This window comes from Nannobrachium achirus (assembly GCF_963921795.1).
Source record: "Nannobrachium achirus genome assembly, chromosome: 7".
NCBI classification, from domain to species: Eukaryota; Metazoa; Chordata; class Actinopteri; order Myctophiformes; family Myctophidae; genus Nannobrachium; species Nannobrachium achirus.
Window position 1 is genome coordinate 5243386 of NC_137816.1, and position 18502 is coordinate 5261887.

At 45.7% G+C, this 18502-nt stretch overlaps 1 protein-coding gene across 1 annotated transcript in view; it reads left to right on the forward strand.

Annotated features, from left to right (window-relative positions):
- Positions 1-18502, forward strand: part of LOC308289096 (alpha-taxilin-like) — a 621916-nt gene that overhangs the window by 155796 nt on the left and 447618 nt on the right. The gene's annotated exons all lie outside the window — the stretch shown is intronic.

The following is an 18502-nucleotide window of genomic DNA, read 5'->3' on the forward strand; positions in this document are numbered from 1 at the left end:
TGTATACATGATATCTTTCATTGTTTTCATGTTGGCGTGAGTTTGCAAAATCATCTAACAGAAATCCACTGCGTCCCAAAGGTTATTCATTTTCATAACAAATGCATATTTGAATGCCCCCTGGACGACGGGATGTTGTTAGTCTCGAGCCCTGACATACACATGTAGCCCATCTAATCCCCACGTATCTATGGAGAAGGGTTCCCGAGTTATATAATGCTATGTTTGAGTTGTCAAAATAAGTAATCCCCAATAAGACCTTTACTTGGAAAACCTTAAACATACGTTGAGTAAATTGAGACAGACACCAGGACATCAATTATAAGGATTTTAGTTAGGGAAAAGTAGTTAGGGAAATAGAAAAATAAAATACAATTGGCTTTATCCAAATTCACAATAAGGTGCAAAATAAAACAACACTATGTAGTGCAATAACCTTGGTTCCCTTCAAACAATCAATCAATACCTTCAAAGATGTAAACACTTTCAATATAATTGGCCAAATATCTCAAATGCAATAGTTTCAAATACCTCAAAATACCAGTGCACTGTATTACCTAAGCCGGCATCTAAATAAAAGAAAACAAAACCCCACCCACGTTGCAGGCCTGTTTACTGTCTGTAGATGGCGTCCTCACTCAGGAATTTACTCACTGTTCAGACGTTACTTGTTTACACGTTGAATCTTCAAAAGACCGACGGATGATGCTCTTCACAAACTGACTTTGATGCTCCGCTGACGAGTCAAAGGGGTCCACCCCTAGCTCCACAGTCTCTCTCAACAGCTCACGTTGCTGGCTTAGCAACACTACTGTACCGGCTAGCTTTGGCTAACTAGTCGTCTACTCAACTACTGCGGGCCAATGCAGACGCACGCAGCTAACTTTAGCCAGCTAGCTGCTCAAACACTCACTGCAGAATGACACAGTCACGATCCTGTCGAAGGCACTGGCACACCACAGTACAGCTTTCAGTCCTCCTTGCAATGATTTATCACACCGGACTCTAAAACTCTCAAAATCAAACCGTTTGTCACGTTTCCTTTATGTCACTTTTATCGTTCACTCACAACGTCTCTCCTCTCTTATCACCGGCATCTCTCTGCCGTGCAGACAACGTGCGCGTGTTTACTTCCCATCACATGACGTGCTAGGACACTCCTGATTGGCTCAGCCACTCTGCTACGGTAAGTGCAGATGGACAAAATACAGAACTTCACAGAAAATAAACCCCCAGTAAAAATAACACTCTTCGAGTTAGTTTCAAGGTAGGTAAAAGTAAGTAAATATAAGTAAGTATACCCATTTCTTTTGAACAATAAACAATGTCACATTCTATATCAAAATCACACAAAATAACTGTTACAGTATATCTTTTTAGCTTAATTCAAATAACAGCATTTCAAATAATGTCTCTTCTTATTAACCCAAAATAACAACAGGGCTACACCCTCCCCCTTCTAAATGTCTGATGTCCTCATTAGACTCAAACAACAGGACTTAACTCAAACACAAAGGTTGGCATGCAAGCAAGCCTACTTTTATTCTTCCCAATCTTAATAACAACCCCTCTATGGACAATAGTAAGGGGTTCCTCACTGGCCTTACCAGGCTTATCATAGGTAAGTCTCATAACTGGTTTACGCAATCTTTTGGGCCTAGTGTGAGTAGGAGGGGATCCTATATTAGTGCTACTAGACTGCCTCCTATAATCCTGATCACTTGAAACTGGTTCAGGGTCTGATTCGGTGTCAGGGATATGAGGCGTTTCTTCTCTCTTCGGAGGGGGTTCTGGCTCTGAAGAACTGTCACTTGCTGACACCGAAGGACTGTCACTTGTCTCCATCTGGGCTTCACTCTGGCCGTGAGGGGGCTTTTCCTTTCGGGACAAGATCTCTTCCAGGTAAGTACGGTACGACCTACGCTGGGGATACTCCAGATCAGACTCTGATTCTGAGGATGATTCACATTCTTTTTGCACTGAGTGATCAGGGGTTTTGCGCTTACCCCGAACTTGTGCTCGAGTTCTGGGCTTGGATGGCAAATCTTCATCTTTGTCCAACACTGGCATTCGCACCAGTTCTCCGACAGGCAATAGATGATCTCGGTGCAGGGTTTTCAACTTGCCCATCCCGTTCTCAGGCTTCAACTTGTAAACGGGTAGGTTTGGCATTTTCTCTGTGACCACATAAGGAATGTCACACCAGCGATTCTGGAGCTTGTGTTTCCCAGTAAAGGCTAGGTTCTTGAGCAACACCCGGTCACCAGGCTCTAGGTTTTGACACCTCACTCTCTTGTCATAGGCCTTTTTGTTGCGGAGGTGTAACTTGTTCGAGGCTTCTTCTGCTAGCTGATAAGCCTTCTGCAAGTCTTGCTTTAGCTTAGTGACGTAGGATGAGTGTTGACGTTCTACTTGATCTTCAGGCTGGGTGCCGAAGCACACATCAACGGGGAGTCGGGCTTCCCTCCCAAACATTAGGAAGTAAGGGGAGTATCCCGTAGCGTCACTTGTGGTGCTGTTGTACGCATGCACCAGATGCACAACATGTTGACTCCACTGTCTTTTCTTCTCCTGGTTCAATGTGCCCAACATGGACAATAAAGTCCGGTTGAACCGTTCCGGCTGCGGATCACCCTGGGGGTGATAGGGGGTCGTTCGGGACTTTCTTATGCCCATTATCTTCAGGAGTTCTTTGATCAATCGCGACTCAAAATCCCGCCCTTGGTCAGAATGGATTCTGGTAGGAAGGCCATAGTGAACAAAGTACTTGTCAACAAGGATTTTGGCAACTGTGAGGGCCTTTTGGTTCTTGGTAGGGAAGGCTTGGGCGTACCTCGTGAAATGATCAGTTATGACCAGTACATTGCTGATTCCTCTTGAATCTGGCTCCATTGAAAGGAAGTCTATACACACGAGGTCCAGGGGCCCATTGCTGACTATTTGATGTAGGGGAGCAGCTTTGTGTGCAGGGGCTTTCCTCAGAATGCACTCTCCACAGTTTCTGACATACTGCTCTACACTGGCAGCCATCTTCGGCCAGTAGAACCGGCTTCTTATCATGTCAACAGTCCTTTCCGCTCCCAAGTGACCGAGGTCGTCATGAAGGGACTTTAACACAACTGGTCTGAACTCAGCTGGCAGCACGAGCTGACGATTCTGCTCTCCAGACTGGCTTTGGCTCACACGGTGTAGTAGTCCGTCCTCCATGACCAACTTTGCCATTTGTCTCTTCATGGCCGAGATCTCAGGATCAGACTCTACATCATCTGGCCACTTCCCTTGCTTCACTGCATGGATGGTCGGTCCTATTACTGTGTCTTTTCCTTGAGCCAGGATCAATTCTTGTCTGGACAACTGGCCTAGTGTGTTCAGCTGCACCCGCGTAGGGAAGGCATACACATCTGGCACACACTCAGGGGATGCTCCAAGTTGTTCTACGTATCTTGGAGAGGCTTGAGGGGATCCCAGAACACCAACCTGCTGACATATAGACTTGACACCAGACTGGGATATACTTTTCCAGTCTGTATCCTCTTCTCTTGGCTCCATCCTCGACAACAGATCCGCATCAATGTTGTTTCTTCCAGGTCGGTAGAGGATATCGAAGTTGTAGACTGACAAATCCGACAGCCACCGATGTCCATGGGCTTGGCAGTTGTAAGGACGTACGTCAGCGGATTGTTGTCAGTGCGGACTGTGAAATTGGCTCCATAGAGATAGTCGTGGAACTTCTCCACAATGGCCCACTTGAGAGACAAGAACTCTAACTGATGTATGGGGTAGTTTCTTTCCGAAGAGCTCAGTTTTCGGCTGGCGAAGGCCACTGGCCTTAGACCTTCTGGGTGGGCTTGATATAGAACTGCGCCAAGCCCTGCGAGACTGGCATCCACGTGCACCACGTAGGGTTTGCTGGGGTCAGCGAAAGCCAACACTGGAGCATTAGTGAGACAGTGCTTGATGTGTTCGAATGCATCTGTGCACGCTTGATCCCATCTTTCTCCGAACGGTTCCTTCTCATCCAGGTAGACTTCACTTTTCCCTTTCTTTGGTTTCCTTCCCTTCTGTGTGGGAGCGTACCCCTTAGTCAGCTCCGTTAGGGGACGGACAATGGCTGAGTAGTTGTAGATAAATCTGCGATAATATCCACAGAAGCCCAAATACGATCTTAGAGTCTTTAGGTTTGTGGGCCTGGGCCAGTTGGTAACAGCTTCGACCTTGCTAGGATCTGTAGCGACACCATCTGCTGACACGATATGACCCACATATTTGACCCTGGTCTGACAGAAGACACATTTGTCGAGAGAAATCTTGAGACCAACTTCTCTGAGCCGGTCTAGGACTTTCAGGAGTCTGGACTCATGTTCTTCCAATGTCTTTCCAAAGATGATCAGGTCGTCCAGGTAAACGAGAACTTGGAGGAGGTTCATATCTCCAACCGCCTTTTCCATTAATCTTTGGAAAGTCGCAGGTGCTCCGGTAATCCCTTGAGGCATTCTCTCGAACTCATAAAAGCCCAGAGGACAAATGAAGGCCGTTTTTTCTTTGTCCTCCTCCTTCATGGCAATTTGATAGTAGCCGCTCCTTAAGTCTAAGACAGAGAACCACTTGCTTCCGGTTAAGCAGTCCAGAGCCTCGTCAATCCGGGGAGTGGTGTACTGATCAGGGATTGTTCGACTATTTAGTGTGCGGTAGTCGATGCACATCCGCACTGCTCCACTTTTCTTCCTGACCACCACTATTGGGGAAGCGTATGGACTTCTGGATTCCTTAATGATGCCTGCAGCCAATAACGTCTGTATATGACTCCTCACATCATCGATATCTGCAGGAGCAAGGCGTCTAGAGCGCTCACGGAAAGGTCGCGCGTCTTCCAGGCGAATAGTATGCTCCACATCTTTTGCTAGCCCCACATCTAGTTCATCTAGAGAGAATACTTCTGCTCTCTCAGACAGCTCCTGTCTCAGTCTTGCTTTCCACTCTTCAGGAGCAGGGGAGTCTCCAAAGTTGAGCAGACTGATGTCAAAATCTTCAGAGACTGGCTGTTGCTTTGACATTGTGGTGACTACATCAGTGGGATACAGGCAGCCAACAACGGACCCCACAGGTATGGTTGTGTTTTTGAGGGATTCGTTCTGGAGGATGACTGTGAAACTGTTAAGATCAACTGCATGGCTTGGAATGACAATGGGCTGCAGTAGCACTCCTGCAGGAAGGGGGCTTGAAGAGGAGGCTTCAACCATCAGGATCTCCTCCGGTAGTGGGTCATTGGCCTCGACTTTGCAAATGGCATGACAGCTGCGTCCAGCAGGTATCACCAATGGACCAGGGCCCTGCCACTTTACAGATCCTACTTCCTCGTTGCTTTGGGGAAATCTTGAAGGCTCTGTGCAGGTGCTTTGAACGGCCATTGTTCGAGCCATACATGTCCCAGGCATGTCTTCACACAGCTGTGCAAGGCGTTTGGGAAGACTGGCTTTAGCATTAGTTCCCAAAATCACAGGTGTCTTGTCGGGACCCGCAGGGTCAGGACAAATCAGGGCCAGGACTGAAACGGTGGTCGGGGCTCCTGTCACTTTCTTCGGAAACTCAATGTCAACCACTGCATAGCCGAGGTACGGGTACGGGTAGCTAGAGTCACTTAGGCCCCATATATCCAATCTGCTCACTGGGTGGATCGGCACATCGGACAGGTGCTGCTTATACCAGGACTCGAAGATGATGCTGACACGTGAGCCACTATCTCAGCAGTGCCTCCATATGTAGCCCATCTAATCCCCACGTATCTATGGAGAAGGGTTCCCGAGTTATATAATGCTATGTTTGAGTTGTCAAAATAAGTAATCCCCAATAAGACCTTTACTTGGAAAACCTTAAACATACGTTGAGTAAATTGAGACAGACACCAGGACATCAATTATAAGGATTTTAGTTAGGGAAAAGTAGTTAGGGAAATAGAAAAATAAAATACAATTGGCTTTATCCAAATTCACAATAAGGTGCAAAATAAAACAACACTATGTAGTGCAATAACCTTGGTTCCCTTCAAACAATCAATCAATACCTTCAAAGATGTAAACACTTTCAATATAATTGGCCAAATATCTCAAATGCAATAGTTTCAAATACCTCAAAATACCAGTGCACTGTATTACCTAAGCCGGCATCTAAATAAAAGAAAACAAAACCCCACCCACGTTGCAGGCCTGTTTACTGTCTGTAGATGGCGTCCTCACTCAGGAATTTACTCACTGTTCAGACGTTACTTGTTTACACGTTGAATCTTCAAAAGACCGACGGATGATGCTCTTCACAAACTGACTTTGATGCTCCGCTGACGAGTCAAAGGGGTCCACCCCTAGCTCCACAGTCTCTCTCAACAGCTCACGTTGCTGGCTTAGCAACGCTACTGTACCGGCTAGCTTTGGCTAACTAGTCGTCTACTCAACTACTGCGGGCCAATGCAGACGCACGCAGCTAACTTTAGCCAGCTAGCTGCTCAAACACTCACTGCAGAATGACACAGTCACGATCCTGTCGAAGGCACTGGCACACCACAGTACAGCTTTCAGTCCTCCTTGCAATGATTTATCACACCGGACTCTAAAACTCTCAAAATCAAACCGTTTGTCACGTTTCCTTTATGTCACTTTTATCGTTCACTCACAACGTCTCTCCTCTCTTATCACCGGCATCTCTCTGCCGTGCAGACAACGTGCGCGTGTTTACTTCCCATCACATGACGTGCTAGGACACTCCTGATTGGCTCAGCCACTCTGCTACGGTAAGTGCAGATGGACAAAATACAGAACTTCACAGAAAATAAACCCCCAGTAAAAATAACACTCTTCGAGTTAGTTTCAAGGTAGGTAAAAGTAAGTAAATATAAGTAAGTATACCCATTTCTTTTGAACAATAAACAATGTCACATTCTATATCAAAATCACACAAAATAACTGTTACAGTATATCTTTTTAGCTTAATTCAAATAACAGCATTTCAAATAATGTCTCTTCTTATTAACCCAAAATAACAACAGGGCTACACACACATGCACATAGTCAGCCAATTATTCAGAGAGTCTGAATAATGTTAGGTTAGCATGAGGTTAAGGTTATACGGTAGGTTAAGGTTAGCCTGGTTAGGCTTAGTTACAGTATATGTGCGCTGTCAGACCAATGGTATTTCAGAACAATGGGCTAATGGCATGCTATTTCTACGTGTCATTATTTCGACTAAGGTTTAGGCATAGTTTTACCTTGGTTAGTGTTAGGGTTTGGGTTAGGTTTAGGCATAGAGGTAAACATTCACCAGGTTAGCATTTCACCGGGTTAACATTCACCCTCGTCGAACAAATTGAATGTCGAACAAATATCGACACGCTCCCACCACACACATCTCTCAAGCCTCACAAAAAATGTTACATTATTAGTGCAGTTCAAGGAGGATTGTTAGAGTGCCTGCCTGCATGGCCATTCAGAACTAGTGCCAAGAAATCAGGGGTCTCAAACTCAATTTACCTTGGGGCCACTGGAGGCAGAGTCTGGCTGAGGCTGGGCCGCAGCCTCAGCACACATGCATGCGTGTGCAGCGCATGCATGTGCACATGCACTAATAAAACAAATTAGTGCATGTGCACTAATTTGTTTTATTATTATATTGTAGTTTCATACCATTCTAACAACTACTGTATCTATCTCCCCATCAAAGACATAAAAAAGAAATCCAATCTTCTCAAGATTCTTCTTTTTTATTTTTTAACACAAAATAAGATGAACAAGGACCCTGGTGTAAACGAGTTGCGTTTAACTTATGGAACATGTACTGTACTGTTAACTGTATTGTATTAACTGTTTTGAGGTTCATATAAAACTCGCGGGCCGCACTAACATTAAACTTTCATATTAAGATGGGGGCCACAAAATATCGTCTCGCGGGCCGCAAATGGCCCCCGGGCCGCCAGTTTGAGAGCCCTAATGTATGGCAGCATTCTCCACATTTAGTTATGGTCAAAGGTTATCGGCCAAAACTTAAAGCGGCCTGGTATAGCGCCACCATGAGGATGAATTGATCGTTGCTGGCCTCACAGCCGATGAATAATATTCACACTCTGTACTCCGAAGTCAGACGAGGTCACGCACGCACACACACACGCACAGTTGCACACACAGGGGCGTCACAAGGGGGAGGAAAGTGGGACTGAGTTACCAGGGCCCAAGGTGGAGGGGCCCTTATAACTTTATCTATTGAAAAATAGCAGATATACAAGCTCACAGCGCGGCACCGAGTGCCGCGCTGCGAGCTTGTAGATCTGCTATTTTTGAAAAGTTGTGAAAATGTGTGAAAATCTTTGAATATAATGTATTTTTTAAGCGAACATTTCTAACTCAAATATTGCTTCTGGGGGGGTCCCTGGAACTAAATATTTTCAGATCGGGGTCCGTGGCCAAATACATATCATCTTGGGGGTCCTTGACATAGGTTTCTTGCACACATTTCCACGATTTTTCAAAAATAGCAGATCTACAAGCTCGCAGCGCGGCACTCGGTGCCGCGCTGTGAGCTTGTATATCTGCTATTTTTCAATAGTTAACATTCATGGGGGGCCCGCAGTGAATCCTTGTACCCAGGGCCCAGAATTTGGTGTGACGCCCCTGTTGCACACACACCCTATATAACCGGTTGTAGGCAGGGAAACAACTCTTGGAATGTGTGCTTCATTTGTTGACAAATTCCGGGTAGGAGATTTCACTGAACTGTGTCCTTCGGAGAGATAATGATCAGCAGTCACTCGCTCCCCCATCCATGTCATGTTTGCTATTATTAAATGAAGGCTTGTTTTGCCACTTTTGTAGGGCGATGTCAAAATACCGGTCTCCCTTCATCGGTGGGTGAAACGGACCACACACTGTCCTCTGTGATCCCTGACTGACTGCAGGTACTGTAAACAAGCATGCACACACAGTGGTGTAAAAAAAAAAAAAATACTCAAATGTTTATTTGAGTAAAAGTACTGCAATGTATTGATACGATGTATTGATAACAGCCGATCTACAAGCACTTTTGGACATACAAGGTTTTGGACATACAAGGTTTCCACCCGACAACGACAATATGCTATAAATAAATTGAGTGCTGGGAGTGAAAATTATCCATTTCCTGTCAGTCTACTGTCCTATCAATAATGGCATAAAAGTCCAAAAACAAAAAACAAAAAAAAGTATTTAAAAGCAGATGGTTGAATGTAATGACAGATATGATGAGGTAATACCATAGAGTATTATATATATAATAGAGAGCGGACCAGCCCCGCCCCCAGCTATCATTTCAATGCAAGTGCTCAGTGGCGTTTTGAAGCATGCGGAAGTAGCTGAATTCCAGTGCATTGTGGGTGAATCCAGGTGCATTCTGGGGGAAATTGGTCTCTACCTAGAGACCAAAATGTTTGACGCCGAGACGTAATGACGTCACGAACGACGTCGACGTCCATTGAACCCTATTGTAGACCCCAGCGGCGCGCTCTTATGCTCGTGCATGTATGTTTCACCCCGCCTGAAATTCCAACTTTGGCCAGTAGGGCGGCCGCTTCAACGTTTACAAGCCGTTCTGGGGGCTTGGGTAATACGTATAATCTAATTCATGTAACAGATCTGTAATTTCATTTATAACATGATTTGTTTATGCATTGTGTTTAGTGTATTTCTACAGGGACTTATTCTCCAATAACCATAGGATCACAACTGGCTCAGAAAATAGATTGAGACATATAAGCCTCTATAAGCCCTGTTCTCTGGAAGCTACCCGTACAGACATGTTTGTGTGCAGTGCTCCTAACCCTGCATAGATAAGAGCAACCTTTATTGATGTTTGAGGGCATGCACTGATGTGGATACGGGATACCCTCAGCTAACTGTCTACTGAAAACCTTTTGAAAACATTAAAGGTCAGGAAAAAGTGCACTGAAGTCAGAGTGGAATTGTAAGATGATAAGATGACGCTGTGAAACCACAAGCATCACTGAGTGAACTAGTGCAATGGTTCTCAACCTGTGGGTCGGGACCCCCAGGGGGGTCCCTAGATGATTAACTCAATGTGTTACATTGTTTTCTCACTCAACTGTAAACACACCAACATAACGTTTAAGTGTATAGAGCAGTGGTCTTCAACGTTTTCAGGTCAAGGACCCCTTAGTTGAGAGAGAGATGAAGCAGGGACCCCCGCAACCTGTTCATAGATTCCATATAGTTTCATCGTTTGACCGCACAATTCATGTCAATTTGTGTTTTCAGATATTTAACCAGTTGAACCGTCAATAGTTGACCTTTTACTCTGTACTTAGTCTGCTCTTTTCCCCCTCTACACCAAACCTCTTTGCCAAAAATAGACAATCTACAAGCTCACAACGCCTCGCGCTGCGAGGCGTTGTGAGCTTGTAGATCGGCTATTTTTGGCTACAGTTCTCAGAATATGGACACTAGGAGTTCAAGTTGTTAATATAAACATTTTGGAGGACCCCCTGTAGTAACTCTGGGGACCCCCTAGGGGTCCCGGACCCGCTGTTGAAGACCCCTGGTATAGAGGGTATCTGGACATTTCTAAAGTGACAATTTTAGAACTTTTTGACAAATTAAACATTGGCCAAATTGTCAAAATTATAGGCAGAAATTGTGAAAATAGCCGTGCTAATTTTCACAATGTAATGCCTCAACTCTTAGTGCTCGTCAGGGTGTGGTGGGGTCCCCAGTTAAAATATGATTATTTTGGGGGTCATGGCCTGAAAAGGTTGAGAACCACTGAACTAGTGAATGGAAAACCGCAACTCTTCATGTGACACGATGCACTACACACCAGTACAGTGGTCTTCAACCTGTTGGTCGGGACCCCCAGGACTTTTGAGGGGGTCCCCAGATGAAAATGACAATTCAAGACAAGTCTTTTAGCTTTGTTTTAGCTTGTAGATCAGCTATTTTTGAGCGGTGCTCCTGGAAGGAGCTAAGCTCCAACATCTGGCTTTGTCCGTTTGTCCAAAGTTTGTTTTATGCCCAGGGTCACATTGGCCAATCTTCTCGGGACATGACGCTTGGCCTACATCTGGCCAACATCTGGCCAACATCTGGCCTAAACCTTTGCACAAAGCTCCCAAAGTTTGTTGTACGCCCAGGGTCACATTGCCAAGCTTCGTGGGATGCTTAATGAAATTAACTCATAAATAGCACCGCTCACTTTACACTAGGTGTGATTTTTTGCTGGTAGATCAGTTATTTTAGCTTGTAGATCAATTGTGTCCATATTTGGGCATAATCGATTTGCGCTGATGTCGGGTATCTCCATATATGGGTACAAGCATGTGAGTTAAAAAAAAAACAGTTGTGTCAGTCAGCCATGATGTCAGCACTGTGACATCAAGCCATGTATATATTTGCATCCGAAATCCACTCTATGTATCTGTACGTACATACGTACGTGTGGGTAACACTTGTCTTTTTTGTTGATTGCTCTGACATCACGCTCTGATATCACTGTGATGTCAGGGGAACCAAATCCCTTTTATTGCCATATATGGAGATCCCTGGGATGCCAGGGGAACCAAATCCCTTTTATGCCCATATATGGAGATATGGAGATCCCTGGGATGCCAGGGGAACCAAATCCCTTTTATGCCCATATATGGAGATCCCTGATGTCCACATCACTGTGACATCACTGTGACTCTTTCCCTTTTATGCCCATATATGGAGATCCCTGATGTCTTAAATGGAGATCCCTAGTGATGCCAGGGATCAACAAATCCCTTTTATGCCCATATATGGAGATATGGAGATCCTTGAGATGCCAGGGGAACCAAATCCCTTTTATGCCCATATATGGAGATCACTTTGACATCAATGTGACCCTGTCCCTTTTATGCCCATATATGGAAATCCCTGATGTCCACATCACTGTGACATCACTGTGACTCTGTGCCACACTGGCCAGATGTCCAAGACATGGTGCGCTTTCGCCCTTAGGCGTCTTACTGGTAGTGTTCTATGTTGGGGTTCCGCCATTTTTAAGCAGTGTCCGAATGTACGGTATAGTGAGCATTATTGTACCCTAAATTAGTGGACTGAAATATCCCACAATGCATCTGGATTTGTAGGGAACAGTCAATGGCATAGAGTTATAATAAGAATAGAGAGGACACAGATATCCCCGCCCGTCCACTTGCATTGAGTTGCTCACCCAGCGCATGAGGCGTTTTCACCCCTCCTTCCGGGGAGTAAAACCGTGACGTAGTGGGTCTACTGTGACGCATTTTTCGCCATAATTTGTGTTCATGGACGCGCTTCATGAACGAGCACTTCCGGTATGAACGCGCGTCAATACAAAGAAGCCTAGACGCGCGTTCATGTGAGTAGACCCAACTGCAGTACCTCAAAACGGCCACCATGTCCATTTGGTTTCAGGGCGCCCCCAGGGTTCTGGGGGCTTGGTCAATGGTCACTAGTCGAGCGCAGCTACCCCACAATGCACTGCGCGGCTGCCTCGCGCTTTTAGCACTCCCATGCAGTGTGCACGCACACACACACATGCTGCAGGCGGCACGCCGTCTAAAAGTGGTCTAATAGTGGTATAGATTTGAACGTTTTTTTGTTGTCTAAACTTAAACTAGACGACTAATAGACGTCTAATAGTCGTCTAAATGCAGACCGTCTATATTTAGACGACTATTAGACGTCTATTAGTCGTCTAAGTAGTCTAAGTTTAGACGACAAAACAACTTTCAAATCTATACCACTATTAGACCACTTTTAGACGGCGTGCTTAGTGGGCACTTTCTGGGCAGGAGTTAGCCCATAGCAGAATCACCGGCTAAAGAAAACAATGCGTACAAATGTCCACAGCCTTGTCACCAGAGAACAAATTATGAAAAAGCTCAAAAGTTGGTTATGAAGAGAATACACGAGAATAGACGCTGGTGGCTTTTGTTTTTCCTCTTTTCTTCCCAACCTTCTACAGCCTCGAGTGTGTCTCGGGGCTAAGGATGCCGAGACAAATGAAATGTATAAATATGCTGTTGTGATACAATGCAATTGGTATATAATCATGTTATGTGTGTATATTGTATTCATTTGTGATAGTAATCTCATTGTCTCACAACAGCGCATGGCGGTAGGCTATGAATGAGTTGTGGTACAAATATATTTAGTTATTTATTTATAATCATGTAATATTGTATTGAAAGTTGCGAGAATAACCTATTTTATCACAAATAGTCCGGGAGCCGTGGGGGTGAACGTGGATTTGCCTGTAAAAGTTTTTTTCTCAACTGATTCTTGTAGCTTGGGGTCACCTCTTAAGGATTCAAGATGATGACCAGTGATATCCATTGAGCATGTTTTATTATTAACCCCTTAATGCCTGAAACACAAGAAATCCACCCAGGAGGAAAATACCCAGAAAAAGATATTTTTTCTGGGTATTTAAGGAGGATCTGAGGGGTCTAACTAGGGGTTTGTCATGATGCTGAATCCATTGCAGGCATTTGTTTTGCACAAAAAACATTCCGTGGGCTAGAAATGGCCTCAGAAAACAATACACGTATGGGTGAGTATTCATGTTAGTCGGATGCCTTAGGTTTTTTTTTCTCGTGCTAATCAGTCTAAAAGTGCAAAATTTTGCACAGATGTAGCTCAGGGCATGCTCTAATGATTTAGCTAGGGCGCCCCAGTCGGCGACCTTCGGGGTCACCACAGCACCCACAAAACTCTGACTCATCACTTTTCATCACTAAAGTCGATGGGAGCCCAACTTGATTTGGCCGCTGTGGCGACCCCGAATGTCGCAGACTCGGGCGCCCTAGCTAAATCATTAGAGCATGCCCTGAGCTACATCTGTGCAAAATTATGCACTTTTAGACTGATTAGCACGAGAAAAAAAAACCCTAAGGCCTTTGACTAACATGAATACTCACCCATACGTGTATTGTTTTCTGAGGCCATTTCTAGCCCACGGAATGTTTTTTGTGCAAAACAAATGCCTGCAATGGATTCAGCATCATGACAAACCCCTAGTTAGACACTCAGATCCTCCTTAAATACCCAGAAAAAAAAAATCTTTTTCTGTGTATTTTCCTCCTGGGTGGATTTCTTGTGTTTCAGGCATTAAGGGGTTAATAATAAAAATGCTCAATGGATATCACTGGTCATCATCTTGAATCCTTAAGAGGTGACCCCAAGCTACAAGAATCAGTTGAGAAAAAAACTTTTACAGGCGAATCCACGTTCAGCCAAAAATCACCATTTGGCTCCCGGACTAAAACGTAGGTGTACATGCCTGCATGTGAGCCAAATTAATTGTGTCATGAACATATTTTTATTGACCCATTTATTCATTCATTAATGAATTTAAAAATATATATATATATATTTTTTACTTGCATCTTCTGAAAAGCATTACCGCGAATTAGAGTTTGGAAAGCTGCACATCGGAAAGTTGGAACTCTCCGACGAAAAGTTCTGGGGTTGGAGACAGTATGGACAGGCCTTTAAGTTAAGGTACTTAACTCTTTCAGTGCCCAGAATCACCACTAGAGGGCGCCCAATGGCCATAGAATCCACCATAGACATACGCTGTATATACAAGCCGTGCGCAGCCATGACGCACCTGAACACTTTCCTTTGTGCATGAACAGGAACAGGATGAAGTTAGCTTGAAGTTAGCTATTGGCTACCAAGCATTTTAGAAGCCCTATATATTCGGCGATTTAGCCGTGATTAAACCTTGCACACCTCATGGATATGCATGGAACAGAGAAAATGAGCTCTAAAGATCCTGGATTGCATTGGAGTGGATGGGAAATATCGGCGGCGCGACGCTCTCGCGGGCCGTGTAAAACATTTAGCCCGGTGCTTCGGTAAGGCCTTTGGAGAATTTTTTTTTTTTTAAAAGCCGAACTAGTTCGGGATCGGCACCCCGAACGTTAATAAGGTCCAAACAAAGCCGAACTAATTCGGGATCGGCACAATAAGAGTTAAGACAATCAAAATACAGCCCTAGAGTCTAAAACACACCTACACAGTATATTCCTTCATTTCTTGTGTAGTCTTCAGAGAGGGAATATAGATTCTATCCTTCTTCTATCCTTCCTTCTATAGATTCTATCCTTCTATCCTTCTCCGTCTGAGCCAGTGGACCGTAATCACCACAGCAGCAAACAGGGAAAGCCCCGCGAATGTTGCCATAACAACAATGACAACAACAGTCCAGGCCGAATAGCCAACAGAAATGCTGAGTGAGGCTTCCATGTCCTTGTCGTCGACCAGCGAACACTTGTACTCGCCTGCGCTGTCTGGTGTGAGTTTATGCAAGGTGTAACTGTCCGAATTCTCCACCAAAACCTTGTACCCCTTGAGGTTGAAGTTGTAGCTGCTGGGAGAAGGGTTTCCGTCTCCATGGCACTTAAGTGTCACACAGTCCCCTAATACGAAGGGACCCTCGGGTGTCGCAATGAGACTCAGCCTTTCGGTCGGATAGTGAACAGGAAGGGTCAGTAGCTCGGACTCCGCCTTGCCCAGCTTGTGGTCGGACAGACAGGAGAAACTGGCGTCCACGTCCTCCCTTGTGGCCGTGTACTGGAGAGAGGAGGCTGTGGTCAAAAGCCCTGTGGTGGAGTCCTCTTTCACGGTGGAGGTGAAAATGACGTCCGTCCCGTCAGCCTTTAGCGGCTGGCCGTTCTTTAGCCACGTGATCTCGGCGGCGGGCATGGCATCCTTCGCCACGCACGTTCCCAGCGTTGTGAGATTGCCTTTCTCCAGGATTTCTGCTCTGTCCGTAATCGCCGGGGGCGAGGGCTTCTTGTAAACCACTACGTTGCGATACTGGTGCCAGACGTGCTCGAGCGTTGTGTCTGTGAACGTCACCGTGCAGACGTAGATCCCGTGGTCCGCCAGCGTCCCCTGGCTGATCAGAAGGCTGGAGTCGTCGGCGATGTTGAACCGCGGGTCATAGATGTCCGCTTCGTCTTTGTCGGCGTCTTTGCTCAACAGGTCCCTTGTGGTGCCGTCGTCTCGCAAGTGCCGCCATGCGGTGGAGATCAACACGTCCCCGGGAGGAAGTCCGTAACGACACGGCACCACGATGGTTTCTCCGTACAGGCCGATGAGCGGTTCCACGGTGCTGCCTCTGCTCTGCAGCTTCATGAGCGGGAAGCCTCCCACAGTACTGAGGAGGAGGAGGAGGAGGAAGATCCCCAGCAAGAACCACTGCAAACGCATCCTCTTCAAATAGTTGATTTGAATTTGAGATCTTAATGGGTCTGAGTTCTGGTTCTGGTGTTGAAGACTCTGATCATCTCACCCAAAAGAGGTATTGCTTATATATCCGCCGATGCTTGCTCGTGTCATCACGCTGATGTCACGATGAGTCAGCCACGCCCATATATGGAGTTAGTGATGTCAGACGTTAGTTGCAGATCATTCTGACTAGCAACACTGGTAAACATGACTCACTCAGACATACTGAGTAAACGTGGCAACCTAGTATCAACAAACCTGAATCTCCATATATGGGCATAAAACCTTTGCCTCACAACGGCGATGTGGGTTGATGAGGTTGATCTCCATATATATGGGCATAATCAGTGCCGCACACAAATAGTGTGATTTTTGAAATACAGACAAAGCTGAAGCTTGTAAGAAACTATTTTAGCTTTGTTTTAGCTTGTAGATCAGCTATTTTAGCTTGTCGATCAGCTATTATAGCTTGTAGATCAACTATTTTATCTTGTAGAGCAACTGTATTAGCTACGTCCATATTTGGGCATAATCAATAATCGCTGATCAGGTCCATGGGTAGGCATTTGAGGTCAAACAACAGAACGCATGGTTGTGTCAGAAGCCATGTCCATATTTGTACTGTATGTATAACCTGCACTGGTCAGGAATCTCCATTTTATGAGCATAAAACTGTTGCCTCATAACGTCGCTGTGGTTTGATGAGGTTGATCTACATATATGGGCATAACTGGGCCACACACCCAAGGTATCACCATTCATGGAGTCATTTTTTTCCATATTTGGGCAGAATGGAGAAATCATCTGTCAAGGGAAGCCTCTGGCTATAGACATAGAAAGGTAGACGCTCTGGCTCTAGTCTGGAGGATAGACAATTTTTACAGAATTCTTCCGCGTGCGTCACAGAAGGGGACGTTCGGTAGGCCAATCAGAGGCGGGACGCCCTCTTCCCCAGGTGCACTTGCTTTATTTCCTCATGCCAATAAAGCTCCTTTCAATTGAATTGAAAAGACACGCTGTGATTGGCCAGTAGTCTTCTTGAGTGCAGCGTGCCTTCGACACTTCTCAAGGCAAAAGACGTCAACCAGGACGGAATATGGAAAATTGGACAGATCCATGTTGATTTTTGGACAAGATTTAGCAAAGATCTACCTCATGGTGGCGCTAGAACAGGCTCAAGTGAAAAATGTTCTGAATTGGCATCCAGGTGCCAGAAATTAGCTGGTAACAGACGGACGGACGGACGGACGGACGGTCGGGGTGAAAATCATAGTCTCTGCCATGCCTTTCGGCCTGGCGGAGACAATTATTACCAGTAAGACGCCTAAGGGCGAAAAGGGCAAGGTCGCACCATGTCCATCTGTCCAAAGGGATTTGGACAGACATCACAGTGATTATATATTGGCATTCACAGATATGGGCTTAATATTGATGACATCAGGGATCTCCATATATGGGCGTAAAAGTGATTTGGTTCCCCTGGTATCACAGGGATCTCCATATCTCCATATATGGGCATAAAAGAGTTTTGATTCCCCTGGCATCACAGGGATCTCCATATATGTCAATAAAAGGGATTTGGTTCCCATGACATCACAGTGATGTCAGAGCGTGAGAGTCAATCAACAGAAAAGACAAGCGTTACCCAGACAGGGAAACAAATCCCTTTTATGCCCATATATGGAGATATGGAAATCCCTGGGATGACGGGGGAAGCAAACCCTTTTATGATCCCTGATGTCCACATCACTGTGACATCACTTCTTCTTCTTCTTTCGTGTGTCATCATCAGATGTCCAGATCAGTAGTGTTCAGCCACGCCCTCGTCTCAGGTCCCACATCGAAAAGGCCGGCCTCTGATGGTGGTTTATACAGGGGACAGGTGGTGATTATGTGGTCAGCGGTCTGCTCCGGCTCCCCACACTCACACGCTGCTCCGTCCGCCAGGCCCCACTTCCGCATGGATGCTTTATAGCGTCCGACACCAGTTCTCAGGCGGTTCAACAGACTCCATTGCCGGCGTGGCAGTTCTTCTCCTCTGATACCTCCTCCTGGGTCCTGGATGTAGCCATGGATGCGTGTTGGCCCAGCCGACTCCCACTCCCGCTTCCAGGCTGCCGCCAACCATGCCTCTGTAGACTGGTCCTCAGGGGTGGACCCGAGCAGATCTTGAGCCGCCTTGCTGTACGGCTGGCGGGACTTGAGTCTATTTGGAGGCAGTGCTGTTGTGG